This window comes from Macaca mulatta, chromosome 1 (genome assembly GCF_049350105.2).
Source record: "Macaca mulatta isolate MMU2019108-1 chromosome 1, T2T-MMU8v2.0, whole genome shotgun sequence".
In the NCBI taxonomy this organism is placed as follows: Eukaryota; Metazoa; Chordata; class Mammalia; order Primates; family Cercopithecidae; genus Macaca; species Macaca mulatta.
Window position 1 is genome coordinate 113,136,538 of NC_133406.1, and position 16,802 is coordinate 113,153,339.

At 44.5% G+C, this 16,802-nt stretch overlaps 1 protein-coding gene and 2 long non-coding RNA genes across 13 annotated transcripts in view; 1 reads left to right on the forward strand and 2 right to left on the reverse strand.

Annotated features, from left to right (window-relative positions):
* GATAD2B (GATA zinc finger domain containing 2B) overlaps window positions 1–16,802 on the forward strand; it is a 118,863-nt gene that overhangs the window by 22,797 nt on the left and 79,264 nt on the right. For 2 of the 11 annotated variants that reach the window (XM_077946012.1, XM_077946023.1), the window contains exons 2-3: window positions 4,532–4,597; window positions 13,127–13,337. The exons of 5 other annotated variants lie outside the window; for them this stretch is intronic. The gene's annotated coding sequence lies outside the window, so the exon portion shown is untranslated. Of the gene's footprint in view, window positions 1–4,531; window positions 4,630–5,895; window positions 6,049–11,000; window positions 11,660–13,126; window positions 13,338–16,802 lie in introns of those variants that run through there. 4 more of the 11 variants (XM_077946016.1, XM_077946031.1, XM_077946028.1 and 1 more) reach the window with 4 other exon arrangements.
* On the reverse strand, window positions 1,895–9,619 carry LOC144331135 (uncharacterized). Its single transcript, XR_013398075.1, has 3 exons — window positions 9,434–9,619; window positions 7,711–8,513; window positions 1,895–3,004 (listed from the first exon to the last, which is right to left on the reverse strand). It is a non-coding gene; the product is annotated as an uncharacterized LOC144331135 (long non-coding RNA).
* Window positions 14,713–16,726, reverse strand: LOC144331143 (uncharacterized). The gene is made up of 2 exons (XR_013398084.1): window positions 16,362–16,726; window positions 14,713–15,396 (listed from the first exon to the last, which is right to left on the reverse strand). It is a non-coding gene; the product is annotated as an uncharacterized LOC144331143 (long non-coding RNA).

Below are 16,802 nucleotides of genomic sequence, written 5' to 3' on the forward strand. Positions count from 1 at the left end.
TCTCATCTTGAATAAATTTAACTCTAATGCATTTCCCCTCTACGTATCACTCTTGTTATTAAAGTTCCTGATTCTCATTTTGCCTTGGAGATGCGATGGTTTTATTTATTTAGAGACAGAGCCTTGCTTTGTCACCCAGGCTGGAGTGCAGTGGCATGATCTTGGCTCACTGCAACCTCTGCCATCTGGGTTCCAACGATTCTTGTGCCTCAGCCTTAACATACAAACATATAAATATTTTTCTTTTTTCTTTTTTTTTGAGACAGAATTTTGCTCTGTTGCCCAGGCTGGAATTCGGTGGCACTATTTCTGCTCACTGCAACCTCCACCTTCCAGGTTCAAGGGATTCTTCTGCCTCAGCCTCTTGAATAGCTCGGATTACGGGCACAGGCCACCACACCTGGCTAATTTTTGTATTTTTAGTAGAGATAGGGTTTTGTCAAGTTGGCCAGGCTGGTCTCGAACTCCTGACCTCAAGTGATCCACCCACCTTGGCTTCCCAAAGTCCTGGGATTACAGGTGTAAACTACCACGCCTTACCGGTTTTTATGATTTTTAAATGATTGAAAAAATCAAGAGATTATTTTGTGATGTGAAAATTACATGAAATTCAGATTTCAGTGTTTATAAATAAGTAAAGTTTTATTGGAAATAACTATGCTTATTTTTTTCCATATTGTCTGTGGTTGTTTTCACGCTGCTACAATATCAGAGTTACTAGTCACAACAAAGATGTTAAGGCCTCCAAAACCTAAAATGTTTACTATCTGGCTAAAGAAAAGACTTGCTGGGCCTGGCTTGATGGCACATGCCTGTAGTCACAACTACTTGGGAGAGACTAAGGTGGAAGGATTGATTGAACCCAAGAGGTTGAGGCTGTAGTGAGCTCTGATCACACCACTGTACTCTAGCCTGGATGACAGAGCAAGACCCTGTCTCAAAAAAAATAAAAGGAAGAAAAAGAAAATAAGCTCGTCAGTCTGTGATGTAGATGAATTCTGGTCCCATATTAATGGTCATATTACTGGATACGCAAACTGTTCTTTTCTTTTCTTTTTTTTTTTTTTTTTTTTGAGTCGGAGTCTCTATTGCCCAGGCTGAAGTGCAATGGCATGATCTCAGCTCACTGTAACCTCCGCCTCCCTGGTTCAAGCGATTCTCCTGCCTCAAACCTCCTGAGTAGTTGAGATTGCAGGTGTGTGCCACCACATCCGGCTAATTTTTGTATTATTTTAAGTAGAGATGGGGTTTCACCATATTGGCCAGGCTTGTCTCGAATTCCTGACCTCGTGATCTGCCCACCTCGGCCTCCCAAAGTGCTGGGATTACAGGCGTGAGCCACTGTGCCCAGTAAAAAATATTTTTTAAAAAGAATATATATATGACATTTGTAGCTCATTGTTTTAGTGACTGTATAATATTTCGTTGTATGACTATACCTTAATTTAACTAATCTGTCCACTTCCGAGGAACAGTTAGGGTGTTTGCAATTTGTGTGTATGTGTGCTATGATAACCAACATTCCAGTGAAACATCTTACATAGATCTTTACACATTTAAGTATATTTGTAGGTAAAAGTCCTAGAAGTGTAATTAGTGAATCAAATGGTATGCGCCTTTACAATTTTGTTAGACTTTGAGTTATTCTCCAAAAATGTGTACCAATTTACAGTCACACCTACAGGCTGTAAGAGTTTCTGAAACAACTCAGTTGAAATCTAAACTTGAGAGAAGTAGTGTAGCTGGCCAGCAGTGAGAACTGTCTATCTTCGAGTGCCTTTGGGAACACTTATATACCTTATTAGCATTTCCTTTCAAAAAAGCGGTTGTCTTTGGGTTTTGATTGTCAGGCATGTGACTACAGCCCAATTATTGGAAAGAGAAGAAGGAGGCCTTTTTTTTTTTTTTGAGATGGAGTTTCGTTCTTGTTGCCCAGGCTGGAGTGCAGTGGCGCGATCTTGGACTCACTGCAACCTCCACCTCCCGGGTTCAAGCAGTTTTCCTGCCTCAGCCTCCCAAGTTGCTGGGATTACAGGCATGTGCCACTACGCCCGGCTATTTTATATTTTTAGTAGAGGCGGGGTTTCACCATGTTGGCCAGGCTGGTCTCAAACTCCTGACCTCAGGTGATCCGCCCACCTTGGCCTCCCAAAGTGCTGGGACTACAGGTGTGAACCACTGCACCCGGCAAAGGAGGCTTTTTAAAATTTTTATTTTAAGAGATGAGATCTTGCTATGTTGCCCAGGCTGGAATGCAATGGCTGTTCACAGGCATGATCACTGCAGCTTCGAACTCCTGGGTCAAGCAATCCTCTGGCCTCAAGTTTCCCAAGTAGCTGGAATTACAGGTGTGTGGACCATCGCACCCAGCTGGAGTATACATTTTAAAATAAAAATTGTCTTCTTTGAAATATTCCTCAAACATCTCAACTTTTAGTCTAAGTGTAAAAGTTTTGATAATCTGATTTCTTGTCTTCACAATCTTTTAAAATCAGGGGCAGCCTTCAGGAGTAAGGAGCATGTACAGTTCCTAGTTGAGCTAATTGGCAGAGGTAGAGAGCCAAACACAACTACATCAGCAGGGTCATACTGTTTTCAGGGAATGGAGATGTTAAGGCAGGTAAGGACAAATTCCTTATAAAAGTTAGATTTCTTTGCTGACTGATTTTCTTGCTCTAATAGATCACTTGTCTTTCTCCTCATCTCATTTCTCTGCTTTTACAGTGAAGGTGATTATTTTATTCCATAGATACAGGTTTTGTTCAGTGAATTTAGAACTTACTAGGAGGCTTTCACTTGCTCGCAGTAGAGCCAGAGTAGGTTATCTGGCTTTACTCAAGAAGGTTATCTTTGTTGGTACCTCAGCCTCCTGAGTAGCTGGGACTACGGGCGTGCACCAGCACACCTGGCTAATTTTTTTTGTATGTTTAGTAGAGATGGGGTTTCGCCATATTGGCCAGGCTGGTCTCCAACTTCTGGCCTCAAGCAGTCCTCCCACCTTGGCCTCCCAAAGTGCTGGGATTACAGGCGTGAGCCACTGCGCAGCCACGATTTGAATCTTTTAAATACCTACTAGAGCTATGTGATTTGGGATTGGTATTTTTGTAGTTTATTATAATTTCTTTTTTTTTCTGAGACAGGCTGTTACTCTATTACCCAGGCTGGAATGCAGTGGTGCAGTCATAGCTCACCACAGGCTTGAACTCTGGGTTCTAGCAGTCCTCCCCCTCCTTTTTTTTTTTTTTTTGAGACAGAGTCTCGCTCTGTCACCCAGGCTGGAGTGCAGTGGCCGGATCTCAGCTCACTACAAGCTCTGCCTCCCAGGTTTACGCCATTCTCCTGCCTCAGCCTCCCAAATAGCTGGGACTACAGGCGCCCGCCACCTCGCCCGGCTAGTTTTTTGTATTTTTAGTAGAGACGGGGTTTCACCGTGTTAGCCAGGCTGGTCTCGATCTCCTGACCTCGTGATCCGCCCATCTCGGCCTCCCAAAGTGCTGGGATTACAGGCTTGAGCCACCGTGCCTGGCCCCTCCCCCTCCTTTAACTTCTCTAGTAGCTGGGACTACAGGCATGTGCTGCTGCACATGGCTAATTTTTTTGTACTTTTTGTAGAGATGGGGCTTTACCATGTTGCATAGGCTGGTCTCAGACTCCTGGACTAAAGCGATTGGCCTGCCTCCGCCTCCCAGAGTGCTAGGATTATAGGCTTTAGCCACCACACCCGGCCTGGGTTTTTTTTTTTTTTTTTTTTCCTGTTTGTTTTTTGAGACAGGGTCTCATTATGTTGCTTGAGCCAGTCTAGAACTCCTAGCTTCAAGCCATCCTTTTGCCTAGGTCTTCCAAAGCATTGGGATTACAGGCATGAGCCACCATGCCAGGCCCAAGGAATGAAATATTTGAATATAGAAACATATATAGTTACTGAGGAAGTACATCGTTTTCAGCAGTTCTTTTTTTTTTTTTTTTTTTTTTTTTTGAGACAGAGTCTTGCTCTGTCACCCAGGCTAGAGTGCAGTGGCGCGATCTCGGCTCACGGCAAGCTACGCCTCCCAGGTTCACGCCGTTCTCCTGCCTCAGCCTCCCGAGTAGCTGGGACTACAGGCGCCTGCCACCACACTCGACTAATTTTTTGTATTTTTAATAGAGATGGGGTTTCACCGTGTTTGCCAGGATGGTCTCAATTTCCTGACCTCGTGATCCGCCCGCCTCGGCCTCCCAAAATTCTGGGATTACAGGCATCAGCCACCGCACCCGGCCTTCAGCAGTTCTTTAAAAAAAATTTTTTTAATATATTGGCCAGCTGTCTAACTTTGAGACCTTAACCTATATAGCAGGAGTGGTGATTTGAATCCATTACATTATAGTTGATATTTTTAGAAGACATAAATTCTGGGTCCCTATAGAAAAAATTTTTCTTAAGCAGAAACTTCCACTTTAGAGCAATATAATGTAGTTTTGACTTTTCGTAGAAAATATTTACTTAGTCTCTCATCAGTTATTTCCCTGAGAAGCATTAATCTTTCTCTTGCAGGCCGGGTGCGGTGGCTCAAGCCTGTAATCCCAGCACTTTGGGAGGCCGAGACGGGCGGATCACGAGGTCAGGAGATCGAGACCATCCTGGTTAACACGGTGAAACCCCGTCTCTACTAAAAAATACAAAAAACTAGCCGGCCGAGGTGGCGGACGCCTGTAGTCCCAGCTACTCGGGATGTGGAGGCAGGAGAATGGCGTGAACCCGGGAGGCGGAGCTTGCAGTGAGCTGAGATCCGGCCACTGCACTCCAGCCTGGGTGACAGCGCGAGACTCCGTCTCAAAAGAAAAAAAAAAAAAAAAAAAAATATTTCTCTTGCACCCACATTGGGTGGTCTGAGATACTTAGCACCAAAAGTCAAGTAGTCCTATTTGAGGTAACTGTCTTTTGTTCACATTCTTCCCATCTTGCATAAGCGCATTCTGTTCTCATCGTATTAGAAGAAATAGAAAAGCCAAAATCAGATGATTTGAGTGTTTTTCATCTTTTCTTCCTTTTTTTTTTTTTTCAAAAAAAGGTGTTTTAAGAGCTATTTTAGTTCTCAAAGCCATAGCCACAGTATTTTTTAATTAACTGGAAGTATTTGTTTAACTAATTTCTCTTTTTAAAAAGATCCTTCAAAAATGGATCTTACTAATGCTGCTTTGGATATTTAAAGCAATGAATATAAAATCTGTAGTTTGATGACATTTTTCCCTTAAGAAATTTATGGATGTGTTAGCAGAATATAGCATGATCTCCTGAACTCTCTGTAGTTAATATTTCAGTCAGTATTAGGAGTTGCTTCATTGGCCTTGAAAATTTTCCTGTTCATAGCTGGGCACAGTGACTCACACCTGTAATCCCAGCACTTTGGGAGGCCGAGGCAGGCGGATCACCTGAGGTTGGGAATTCGAGACCAGCCTGACCAACATGAAGAAACCCCAGGTCTACTAAAAATACAAAATTAGCCGGGTGTGGTAGTGCATGCCTGTAATCCCAGCTACTCAGGAGGCTGAGGCAGGAGAATTGCTTGAACCCGGGAGGTGGAGGTTGAGGTAAGCGGAGATCGCGCCATTGCCCTCCAGCCTGGGGCAACAAGAGCGAAACTCCATCTCCAAAAAAAAAAAGAAAAGAAAATTTTCCTGTTCACTCTTACAGGCCCTCAAGCCATTCTGTTTTTATGGTCCCTCCTACTTTCCCTTTTGTTTCAGATTATCCCCTTTATCTGACCTACTTGTTGGAGTGGAGAATCCAGTTCTTCTTTGAGTGGTGCTTTTGATTCAGGATAGGCAACTGTCTTGATATTAGGAGCCAGTATCTGTTTTATGCCCCATCTCATGCAGCTTTCTTTAATGCTATTTAGAGACTTCCTTGTTAGATGGAATTTTTTTTTTTTTTTTTTTTTTTTGAGACGGAGTCTCGCTGTGTCGCCCAGGCTGGAGTGCAGTGGTCGGATCTCAGCTCACTGCAGGCTCCGCCTCCCGGGTTTTTACGCCATTCTCCTGCCTCAGCCTCCCGAGTAGCTGGGACTACAGGCGCCTGCCACCTCGCCCGGCTAGTTTTTTGTATTTTTTAGTAGAGACGGGGTTTCACCATGTTAGCCAGGATGGTCTCGAACTCCTGACCTCGTGATCCGCCCGTCTCGGCCTCCCAAAGTGCTGGGATTACAGGCTTGAGCCACCGCGCCCGGCCTTTTTTTAATGTTAAAGAGACAGGGTCTCATTCTGTTGCCCTGGCTGCAGTGCAGTGGCTGTATCATAGCTTACTACAGCCTAGAACTACTGGGCTCAAGTGATCCTCCCACTTCCTCCTGAGGAGCTGGGACTGAAGGCGCATGCCACAGCACCTGGCTAATTCTTTTTTTTTTTTTTTGTAAAGGCAGAGTCTTGCTATGTTGCCCAGGCTGGTCTTGAACTCCAGGGTTCAAGTGATCCTCCCACCTCAGCCTCCCAAAGTGCTGGGATTATAGGCATGAACCACTACACCTGGCCCAGATGGATTTTTGAAGAGCCTTTCTTATTTCCAAAGTCAGAGGTATAAAAGTCTCAGTGAACAGCGTACTCAGCCCTAACCCTTAGCTGTGATCATCAGACTTAGAAATCTTTGTAGATGAAAAGAAACAGGTAACTGAAGCTATATGGATAAAGGAAGGACCCAAATACTGCATATCTTAGATTCAAGAGTACATCATTATATTGTCAATAAATTTTTAGTAACATGACTCCTTTGCCCCTCAGATGTCTCGGTTCTTTTTTTTTTTCTTCAGAGACGGTCTCACTCTGTTGCCCAGGCTAGAGTGCAGTGGCATGATCGTGGCTCACTGCAGCCCCAATCTCTTGGGCTTAAGTGATCCTCCCATGTCAGCCTCCCAAGTAACTGGGACTACATGCATGTGCTACCACGACTGGTTGGCTCTGTACCTCTTGTACCTGACTATAATCAGCATTAAGCCAAGGAAATACTACCAATCTCTTGTTTATCAGTTTTTGTAAACTTTTTTTTTTTTTTTTTGAGATGGAGTCTCGCTCTATCACCCAGGCTGCAGTGCAGTGGCGTGATCCTGGCTCACTGCAGCCTCTGCCTCCTGATTCTCTCGTGCCTCAGCCTCTCAAGTAGCTGGGACTACAAGCGCGTTCCACCACGCCCAGCTAATTTTTTTGTTTGTTTTTGAGACGGAGCTTCGCCCTTGTTGCCCAGGCTGGAGTGCAGTGATGTGATTTTGGTTCACTGCAACATCCGCCTCCTGGGTTCAAGGGATTCTCCTGCCTCAGCCTCCTGAGTAGCTGGGATTACAGGCATGTGCCACCACGCCTGACTAATTTTATATTTTTAGTAGAGATGGGATTTCTCCATGTTGGTCAGTCTGGTCTCGAACTCCTGACCTTAGGTGATCCACCCACCTTGGCCTCCCAAAGTGCTGGGATTACAGGTGTGAGCCACCCTGCCCATCCTTTGTTTTTTTGAGACGGAGTCTCACCCTGTCACCCAGACTGGAGTGCAGTGGAGCAATCTCGGTTTACTGCGACCTCTGCCTCCCGGGTTCAAGCGATTCTCCTGCCTCAGCCTCCCAAGTAGCTGGGACTGCAGATGCGTGTCACCATGTCTGGCTGATTTTTTGTATTTTTAGTAGAGACGGGTTTCACTGTGTTAGCCAGGATGGACTCAATCTTCTGACCTCGTGATCTGCCTGTCTCGGCCTCCCAAAGTCCTGGGATTACAGATGTGAGCCACCATGCCTGGCCCGTAAGCTTTTTTTTTAAACTGAGCTGTAATATACATTCAGAAAAGTAGTTTAATTATAAGGTGACCACCCAGATATAGATATAGAAGACCCAGAAGTCTTTTTTTGTTTTTTGAGAGAGAGTCTTGCTCTGTCACTCACACTGGAGTGCAGTGGCACAGATTCAGCTCACTGCAACCTCTGCCTTCCAGGTTGAAGCGATTCTCCTGCCTCAGCCTCCCAAGTAGCTGAAACTGCAGGTGCGTGACACTACACCTGGCTAATTTTTGTATTTTTAGTAGAGACGGGGTTTCACCATGTTGGCCAGGCTGGTTTTGAACTCCTGACCTCAAGTGATCTGCCCATCTCGACCTCCCCAGGTGCTGAGATTACAGGCATAAGCCACTGTGCCCAGTCCCAGAAATCTTTTTTGTGTTCTCTCCTAGTCATTAGCCTCCTCCACTCCAACAGGTAACCACTATTCTAACTTCCTCTGGTAGTATTTGTATTCAACTACAAGCTTGAGACTTGGTAATAATTGCTACAAAAACCTCATTGAAGATAAAGTCATGTTGGTGTTGTTTAATATAGTGGTTCTGGTTGGTATGGGGACATTTTTGTTTTTGGTTTTTGTTTTATTGAGATGGAGTCTTGCTCTGTCGCCCAGGCCAGGTGCAGTGGTGTGATCTCAGCTCACTGCAACCTCCACCTTCCAGGTTCAAGCGATTCTCCCGTCTCAGCCTCCCGAGTAGCTGGAATTACAAGCACCTGCCACCACGCCTGGCTAATTTTTATATTTTTAGTAGAGATGGGGTTTCACCATGTTGACCAGGCTGGTCTCGAACTCCTAACTTTGTGATCTACCCACCTTGACCTCCCAAAGTGCTGGGATTACAGGCCTGAGCCACTGTGCCCAGCCAATAATAAACTTTTTTAAAAGTTCAGATTTACTTAGGGGAAGAGATAAACTTATTTTATTTTTTTGAGACAGAGTCTTGCTCTGTCGCCCAGGCTAGAGTGCAGTGTTGTGATCTCAGCTCACTGCAACCTCTGCCTCCTGCAGCTCAAGCGATCCTCCCATTTCAGCTTCTTGAGTAGCTGGGACTACAGGCGTGCGCCACCCTGCCCAGCTAACTTTTTGTCATTTTTGGAGAGATTGGGTTTCGGCGTATCACCCAGGCTGGTGTGAAACTTCTGGGCTCAAGTGATCTGCCTGCCTTGGCCTCCCAAGGTGCTGGGATTACAGATGTGAGCTGGCCCGTGCCCAGCTGGGATAAACTTTTTAAGGTGAATATTTACTGCCCAGTAAAATGATAAACTTGCCTACTATACCAAATCCTAGTAACAACAATCAGAATTTTGACAAATCTGTCACCGAATTGAAGAAAAGTGTCACTTTTTCCTATAGGTTGCGTGTGCTCATCAATGCTAATGGGCAAATCTCAGCTAATAGTGTGCTAGAAGTTTCCTCTAGGTAAAATCCAGACCAGACAGGGTTTTCCTCTTGGACTGTGTTTAGGTACAGCTTCACAGAACTTGATCCACTCCTCTGCATGAATATTTTCTTCCTTCATTTCAATAAAGAAGGTTTCTTGGCCGGACGCAGTGGCTCACGCCTGTAATCCCAACACTTTGGGAGGCTGAGGCAGGTGGATCACAAGGTCAGGAGTTCAAGACCAGCCTGGCCAACATTGTGAAACCCTGTCTCTACTAAAAATACAAAAATTAGCCAGGCGTGGTGGCTGGCGCCAGTAGTCCCAGCTACTTTTGAGGCGGAGGGCAGAGAATTGCCTGAACCTGGGAGGCAGAGGTTGCAGTAAGCAGGCGCAACTGCACTCCGGTCTGGGTGACAGAGGGAGACTGTCTCAAAAAAAAAAAAAAAAAAAGAACGTTTCTCACAAGTCTGCTGAATACTGTCTAATGTTGGGCCCATTTTGATGACAAAGTTACTTTATAATACTGTTTGACAGAAGTGATGAATGTCTAGAATTTCACATTGGCATATCTAATCCATCAATTCTGATTTTAAACTTCTTGACCATTTACTAGTCAGTTGTTATGAGCAGCTATATATTCATGTATTCATGTATCCCTCTACAGTCTAGGGAGTTCTAGGTGAGTGATGCTGCTTTGACCCTGAGACCCCTTTACTTACCAGTTTATTTTTCCCTTGGATTCAGTAGGAGGGAATACTTATTGGTATATTTAATATTTGGTCAGCTAGATCTTTTTCTCTTAGATATCTGATCTTTAGCCTTTAGTGTGTCTTTCCTTAACTAGTGGTAGTGTTCTATATACTATAATAGTCTTGTTACCTATTTTACTCTTGAGTTTTTTGAGTGAGTTATGCTGCTTCTGGCCTCCCCTCCCCTCCGTTCCCCTTTCCCTCCCTTCCCCTCCCCTCTCCTTTCTTTTCTTTCTTTTTTTGAGACAGAATCTCACTCTGTTGCCAGGCTGGAGTGCAGTGACATGATCTTGGCTCACTGCAACCTCCGCCTCCCGAGTTCAAGCAATTCTCCTGCCTCAGCCTCCCTGGTAGCTGGGACTACAGGTGTCTGCCACCATGTCTGGCTAATTTTTGTATTTTTAATAGATATGGGGTTTCACCATGTTGGCCAGGATGGTCTGGATCTCTTGACCTCATGATCCACCCGCCTGGACTTCCCAAAGTGCTGGGATTACAGGCGTGAGCCACCACACCTAGCCATAACTCTGTCCCTGATTTTCATTGTGCTTATGTCTTTTAGTAATTATGGTAAATCTAGCCATTACTTTTATTTTTAAATTTTAGTCGGTTTTTGGATAGGTGATATATGCACATGGTACAGAATTCACAATTGGAAAAAGTTTACAGTAAAAAAGGACATCTCTTTCTTTGGAGACAAAACTTAATCTACTTCCTTTCCTTCCCCTCCTCTCCTATTACCCTTCCCCTCCCCTTTTCCCTTCGCTTCACCTCGCCTCTTCACCCAGCTTTTTTTTTTTTGAGACGGAGTCTGGCTCTGTTGCCCAGGCTGGAGTGCAGTGGCCGGATCTCAGCTCACTGCAAGCCCCGCCTCCCGGGTTCACGCCATTCTCCTGCCTCAGCCTCCCAAGTAGCTGGGAGTACAGGCGCCCGCCACCTCGCCCGGCTAATTTTTTTTGTATTTTAGTAGAGACGGGGTTTCACCGTGTTAGCCAGGATGGTCTCGATCTCCTGACCTCATGATCTGCCCATCTCGGCCTCCCAAAGTGCTGGGATTACAGGCTTGAGCCACCGCGCCTGGCCTTTTTTTTTTTTTTTTTTTTTTAATGAGACAGAGTTTCACTCTTGTTGCCCAGGCTGGAGTGCAGTGGCACGATCTCAGCTCACTACAAACTCTGCCTCCCGAATTCAAGCAATTCTGCCTCAACCTCCCAAGTAGCTGGGATTACAGGTGCCCACTCCAACACCTGCCTTATTTTTTGTATTTTGAGTAGAGATGGGGTTTCACCATGCTTGCCAGGCTGGTCTTGAATTGCTGACCTCAGGTGACCCACCTGCCTTGGCCTCCCAAAATGCTGGGATTACTGGTATGAACCACCACTCCTGGTTGCCTTTCCTTTTTTCTTCCCTTTCCTCCCCTCTTCCCTTCTTTCCTTTCCCTTCCCTTTTTCCTTTCCTTTCGTTTCCTTTTTTATTTGTTTCTTTGAGGCGGAGTCTAGCTGTCGCCCATGCTGGAGTGCAGTGGTGCGATCTCAGCTCACTGCAACCTCCGCCTCCCAGGTTCAAGCAGTTCTCCAGCCTCAGCCTCCTGAGTAGTTGGGATTACAGGTGCCCACCATCACACCCAGCTAAGTTTTGTGTTTTTAGTAGGGACGGGGTTTTGTCATGTTGATCCAGCTGGTCTCGAACTCCTGACCTCAGGTGATCCACCTCGGCCTCCCAAAGTGCTGGGATTACAGGCGTGAGCCACCGCACCTGTCGGCACATTTTATTAAAGAAAAATTTTGCATTGTTTACTTTTCGCCAGTCTGTTCTGGCATGCTTTTAATGATATCAGACTCACCTGCTTAACAATAGCCAGTGTGCAAACTCTGTAGTATTTTCTGTATGCCTTACAGTTATTGCCACTGTAATGATGGATGCCAGTTTTGGCCAACATGGTGTTTAGTACTATATTTTGAATTTCCTTAAAGATGGGCAGTTGTTGGTGAGGATGACCAGTTTCACTTTAAATAAGTTGGAGCCTAGAGTTGATCAACTCCAGCCGCTTTTTCTTTTTCTCTTTCTTTTTTTTTTTTTTTTTTTGAGATGGAGTCTCGCTCTGTCGCCCAGGCTGGAGTGCAGTGGCCGGATCTCAGCTCACTGCAAGCTCCGCCTCCCGGGTTCACGCCATTTTCCTGCTTCAGCTGGGACTACAGGCGCCCGCCACCTCGCCCGGCTAGTTTTTTGTATTTTTTAGTAGAGACGGGGTTTCACCGTGTTAGCCAGGATGGTCTCGATCTCCTGACCTCGTGATCCGCCCGTCTCGGCCTCCCAAAGTGCTGGGATTACGGGCTTGAGCCACCGGGCCCGGCCACCGCTTTTTCATCCTCTTTGCGGCTACCAACCTTCTGTCTTAGGTTCAGGATGGTCCCCAACCAAGAGCAGCTGCCAGGCTGGCTGGGAAGCAAGAAAGCCTTTTTTGAGACGGAGTCTTGTTCTGTCACCTAGGCTGGAGTGCAGTGGTGTGATCTTGGCTCACTGTAACCTCTGCCTCCTGGGTTCAAGCAGTTCTCCTGCCTCAGCCTCCCAAGTAGCTGGGATTACAGGCATGCCCCCATGCCTGGCTAATTTTTTGTATTTTTAGTAAAGGCAGGGTTTCTGCATATTAGTCAGGCTGGTCTTGAACTCCTGACCTCAGGTGATCCGCCCACCTCAGCCTCCCAGAGTGCTGGGATTACAGGTGTGAACCACTGTGCCCAGCCGGCCTCTTATCTTTCTATTGATAATCTAGACGTTTGTAAATTTACTGTGACTTCTTTTTTTTTTTTTAACTTTTTATTCTGAAGAATTTACATACCCAGATAGAGTACAAAGTAATTAAGTTCCATGTGCCCACCACAAGCTTCAAAAATTACTAACATTTTGCTATTCTTTACAGTTAATTTTAATGTTGAAAATAGAGAACATATAAAAATAAATAACATGAGTGTATTTTAAATTTGATGATCACACATCTACAACTTTCCTCTTGCCAGTTATTTCCTTTTATATTGTCTCTATCTTTCTCATTAGTGTAATTATGAGGGGGATTAATTGTGTGATTGTCTTGAAATTCTGGTAACGGGGTGGCTCACAAATCTGCCAAGTCTGAGTGAAGTAAATTCTGAACTTGCCCAGAGTGATTTATATTTATGTATGGTACATTCTTTTTTTTTTTTGGAGACAGAGTTTCGCTCTTGTTGCCCAGGTTGGAGTGCAATGGTGCGATCTCGGTTCACCGCAACGTCCGCCTCCTAGGTTCAAGCAATTCTCCTGCCTCAGCCCGCCGAGTAGCTGGAATTACAGGGATACATCACCACGCCAGGCTAATTTTCTGTTTTTAGTAGAGATGGGTTTTCTCCATGTTGGTCAGGCTCATCTGGAACTCCCGGCCTCAGGTGAGCCACCACACCCGGCCTGATACATTCTATTTTTATTCAGTAATTAGATCTAGTTCTAGTATAGCCTGTTGAGCATAGCAATTCAGTGAGGTAATTTTTTTTTTTTTTTTTTTTGAGACGGAGTCTCGCTCTGTCGCCCAGGCTGGAGTGCAGTGGTGCAATCTCGGCTCACTACAAGCTCCGCCTTCCGGGTTTTTACGCCATTCTCCTGCCTCAGCCTCCCGAGTAGCTGGGACTACAGGCGCCCGCCACCTCGCCCGGCTAATTTTTTGTACTTTTTAGTAGAGACGGGGTTTCACCGTGTTAGCCAGGATGGTCTCGATCTCCTGACCTCGTGATCCGCCCATCTCGGCCTCCCAAAGTGCTGGGATTACAGGCTTGAGCCACTGCGCCTGGCCCAGTGAGGTAATTATTAAAGTGGAGGGCAAATTAAAAGATTTATGGAAGTCACTGACTGTATGGCCGTTATAACTTACTTTTTAATCTTAGGTTTCCTATTACTCCTCATGGTTTGGGTCTCTTTTAAGTCAGAGATTCAGTAGAACGTCACTATGTTGAGGGTAGCTGTATTTTCTTTTTCTTCTTTGCATTGTTTATGACTTCAGTGGATAAAGATAAGAGCAACCTTCATAACAGAAGTGAAAGATGAGAAGCTTAATGTAGAGTAAAACGTCTGAAGCTCTAAGTGAAATTGTTGATAGCCGGGGATTTCTACTCTTGGAATGCTAGAGAGGAAGAGACACTTACTTAGTAACAGCAAAAAGCCAGGCCAAAAAGTAGAACTCAAGTGCTTAGAAAATCTGTGGCAAAAAAGATAAATGTGACTACTAAAACTACTTTTCTCTTTCCTCTGTGGCACTTAGTTGACAACAGTTGTTAGCACATGTAGATGTTCAAGTTTAATTTTTATTGTCAGATAAGTATGAACATTTGTGACTCGCCTAAAAAGAACTTAGTCCCCCTGCAAAGATAGAGGGAAGGTACCAATCAGAGTGAATGGAAATAATCAGCAATCAAGTATTAAGAAATGGAGTATTTGCACACCTCATCACTGGGAATCAGTAGCATGCTGCTGATACAGGATGAGAATAAGTTAGGGATTTAGGAGTATTCTAGTTAGGTACATACACTACTGGAGATACTTTGTCTTTTGGAAGACAGAAATTATTCTGTAGGTATTAAATACTAATATAATGCTGTATATGATTTTCATGTTTCTTTTTCCAAGGATAGGCAGTGGAATCCCCCAGTTCCCTTAGGAAAATGTATACCACCGTTACAGAAGAGACTGGCCTAGACACATCTTGTGCTATATGATAAATGAAAAAATCGATCCGTTTACTTTCTCTATTCCTGTATGATGATTAAGTCATTGAGTAGTGTAAGGCAGTAATTTTTTTTTTTGATACAGAGCCTCACTGTGTTACCCAAGCTGGAGTGCAGTGGCCACATCTCAGCTCACTGCAACCTCCGCCTCCCAGGTTCAAGCGATTCTCCTCCTTTAACCTCCTGAGTAGCTGGGATTTACAGGTGCCTGCCACCATGCCTGGCTAATTTTTGTATTTTTAGTAGAGACAGGGTTTCACCCTGTTGGCCACGGTGGTTTCCAACTCCTGTCCTCAAGTGATCCAGCTGCCTTGGCCTCCCAGAGTACTGGGATTATAGGTGTGAACCACCACACCCAGCCTGCAGTAATTTTTTATGCTTATTTGCAATACTTGAGTCAGTAGAAGTCTTTATGGCCTCTACAGTTATCTTACTTTCTATAAACCCATAATGAGTTAACACATTAAGGAATATGCTTTGACTGTGTACAGTGGCACACACCTTAGCCCCAGCCACTGGGACAACATAGCGCAACCTTGTCTCTTTAAAAAAAATAAAATAGGAGTACTACTTTTTTTTTTTTTTTTGAGACGGCGTCTCGCTGTGTCGCCCAGGCTGGAGCGCAGTGGCGCGATCTCGGCTCACTGCAAGCTCCGCCTCCTGAGTTCATGCCATTCTCCTGCCTCAGCCTCCAAGTAGCTGGGACTACAGGCGTGCACCACCACCCCGGCTAATTTTTTTTGTATTTTTAGTAGAGACGGGATTTCACGGTGTTAGCCAGGATGGTCTCGATCTCCTGACCTCGTGATCCACCGGCCTCGGCCTCTCAAAGTGCTGGGATTACAGGCATGAGCCACTGCACCTGGCCAGCAGTACTACTTTGAGAAAAACATTACTCCCTAATTTAAATGCTGTCTCAAGACTGGAAGTCTTGTTCTCATTTCTTGTGTCTGTGTTAAGACCTAGTCCATATTCTGCTTTATTATAAGGTAGTGTACCTAGTTTTACTTTAGCCAACATTTTGATAAATACATTTTCCCAAATAGTGGTAAACACTTACTTCACTTGTCAATCAATCAGTCATTAATTTGTAACTCCCAAGTGATTGAAAACTGACTTCCCTTAATAGACTTACCTGCCTTTTTCCAGAGAACTCACCAGTACACATTAGCTTGGGTGTAATTCCCAATTTGTGTATCAGGGATTGGGAAAGCAAATGGTTTTCTTTGTATTGGTGCTTGATTGCCTGGTGTACTATTTCTAAACATGTGGAGAGGAATCCTCATCTCCAAAGAATTGATGTTTTCTTTTGATTAGTTGAGCTATTTTCTGCTTAATGAAGAAAAAATGTAACTTTCTGACCATATGAATGGGGTTTGGCTCTTCTGTGATCTGATTTGTTGTTGTAATAGTAATTCTGAAGCATCATTATCTGATTTCTCCAAATAGGCTAGACCCACTCAAGCAGACAGCACTATAAGGAGGTAGAGAGGACTAACCGCTAGATAAACAAATTTTGGCTTGTTTTATTGCACACCAGTGAATAAGTGTAAGTTAACCATTTAGCTATGCTTCAGTATAATGTTGACTTTTAAAAAAATAGCTATTTTTTGGCCAGACGCGGTGTCTCATGCCTGTAATCCCAGCGCTTTGGGAGGCCAAGGTGGGTGGATCATGAGGTGAGAAGATTGAGACCATCCTGGCTAACATGGTGAAACCCAGTCTCTACTAAAAATACAAAAAAAAAAAAAAAAAAAAAAAAAAAAAGGCCAGGCATGCTGGCAGGCGCCTATAGTCCCAGCTAGTTGGGAGGCTGAGGCAGGGGAATGGCGTGAACCCGGGAGGCGGAGCTTGCACTGAGCCGAGATAGATAGTGCCACTGCACTCCAGCCTGGGCGACAGACCGATACTCAGTCTCAAAAAAAAAAGAAAAAAAGCTATTTTTCAGCCTTTGTAATGGTTCTAATATTGATCTGCTTGCTGAGTCCAAGGATATACAGTCATGCCTCACATAATGGTAGTCCCATAAGGTTATAACATCATACTTTTGCCATACATTTTCTGTGTTTAGATATGTTTAAACAAATACCATTGTGTCATAATTGTCAATATAGTAACAGACTATATAGGTTTATA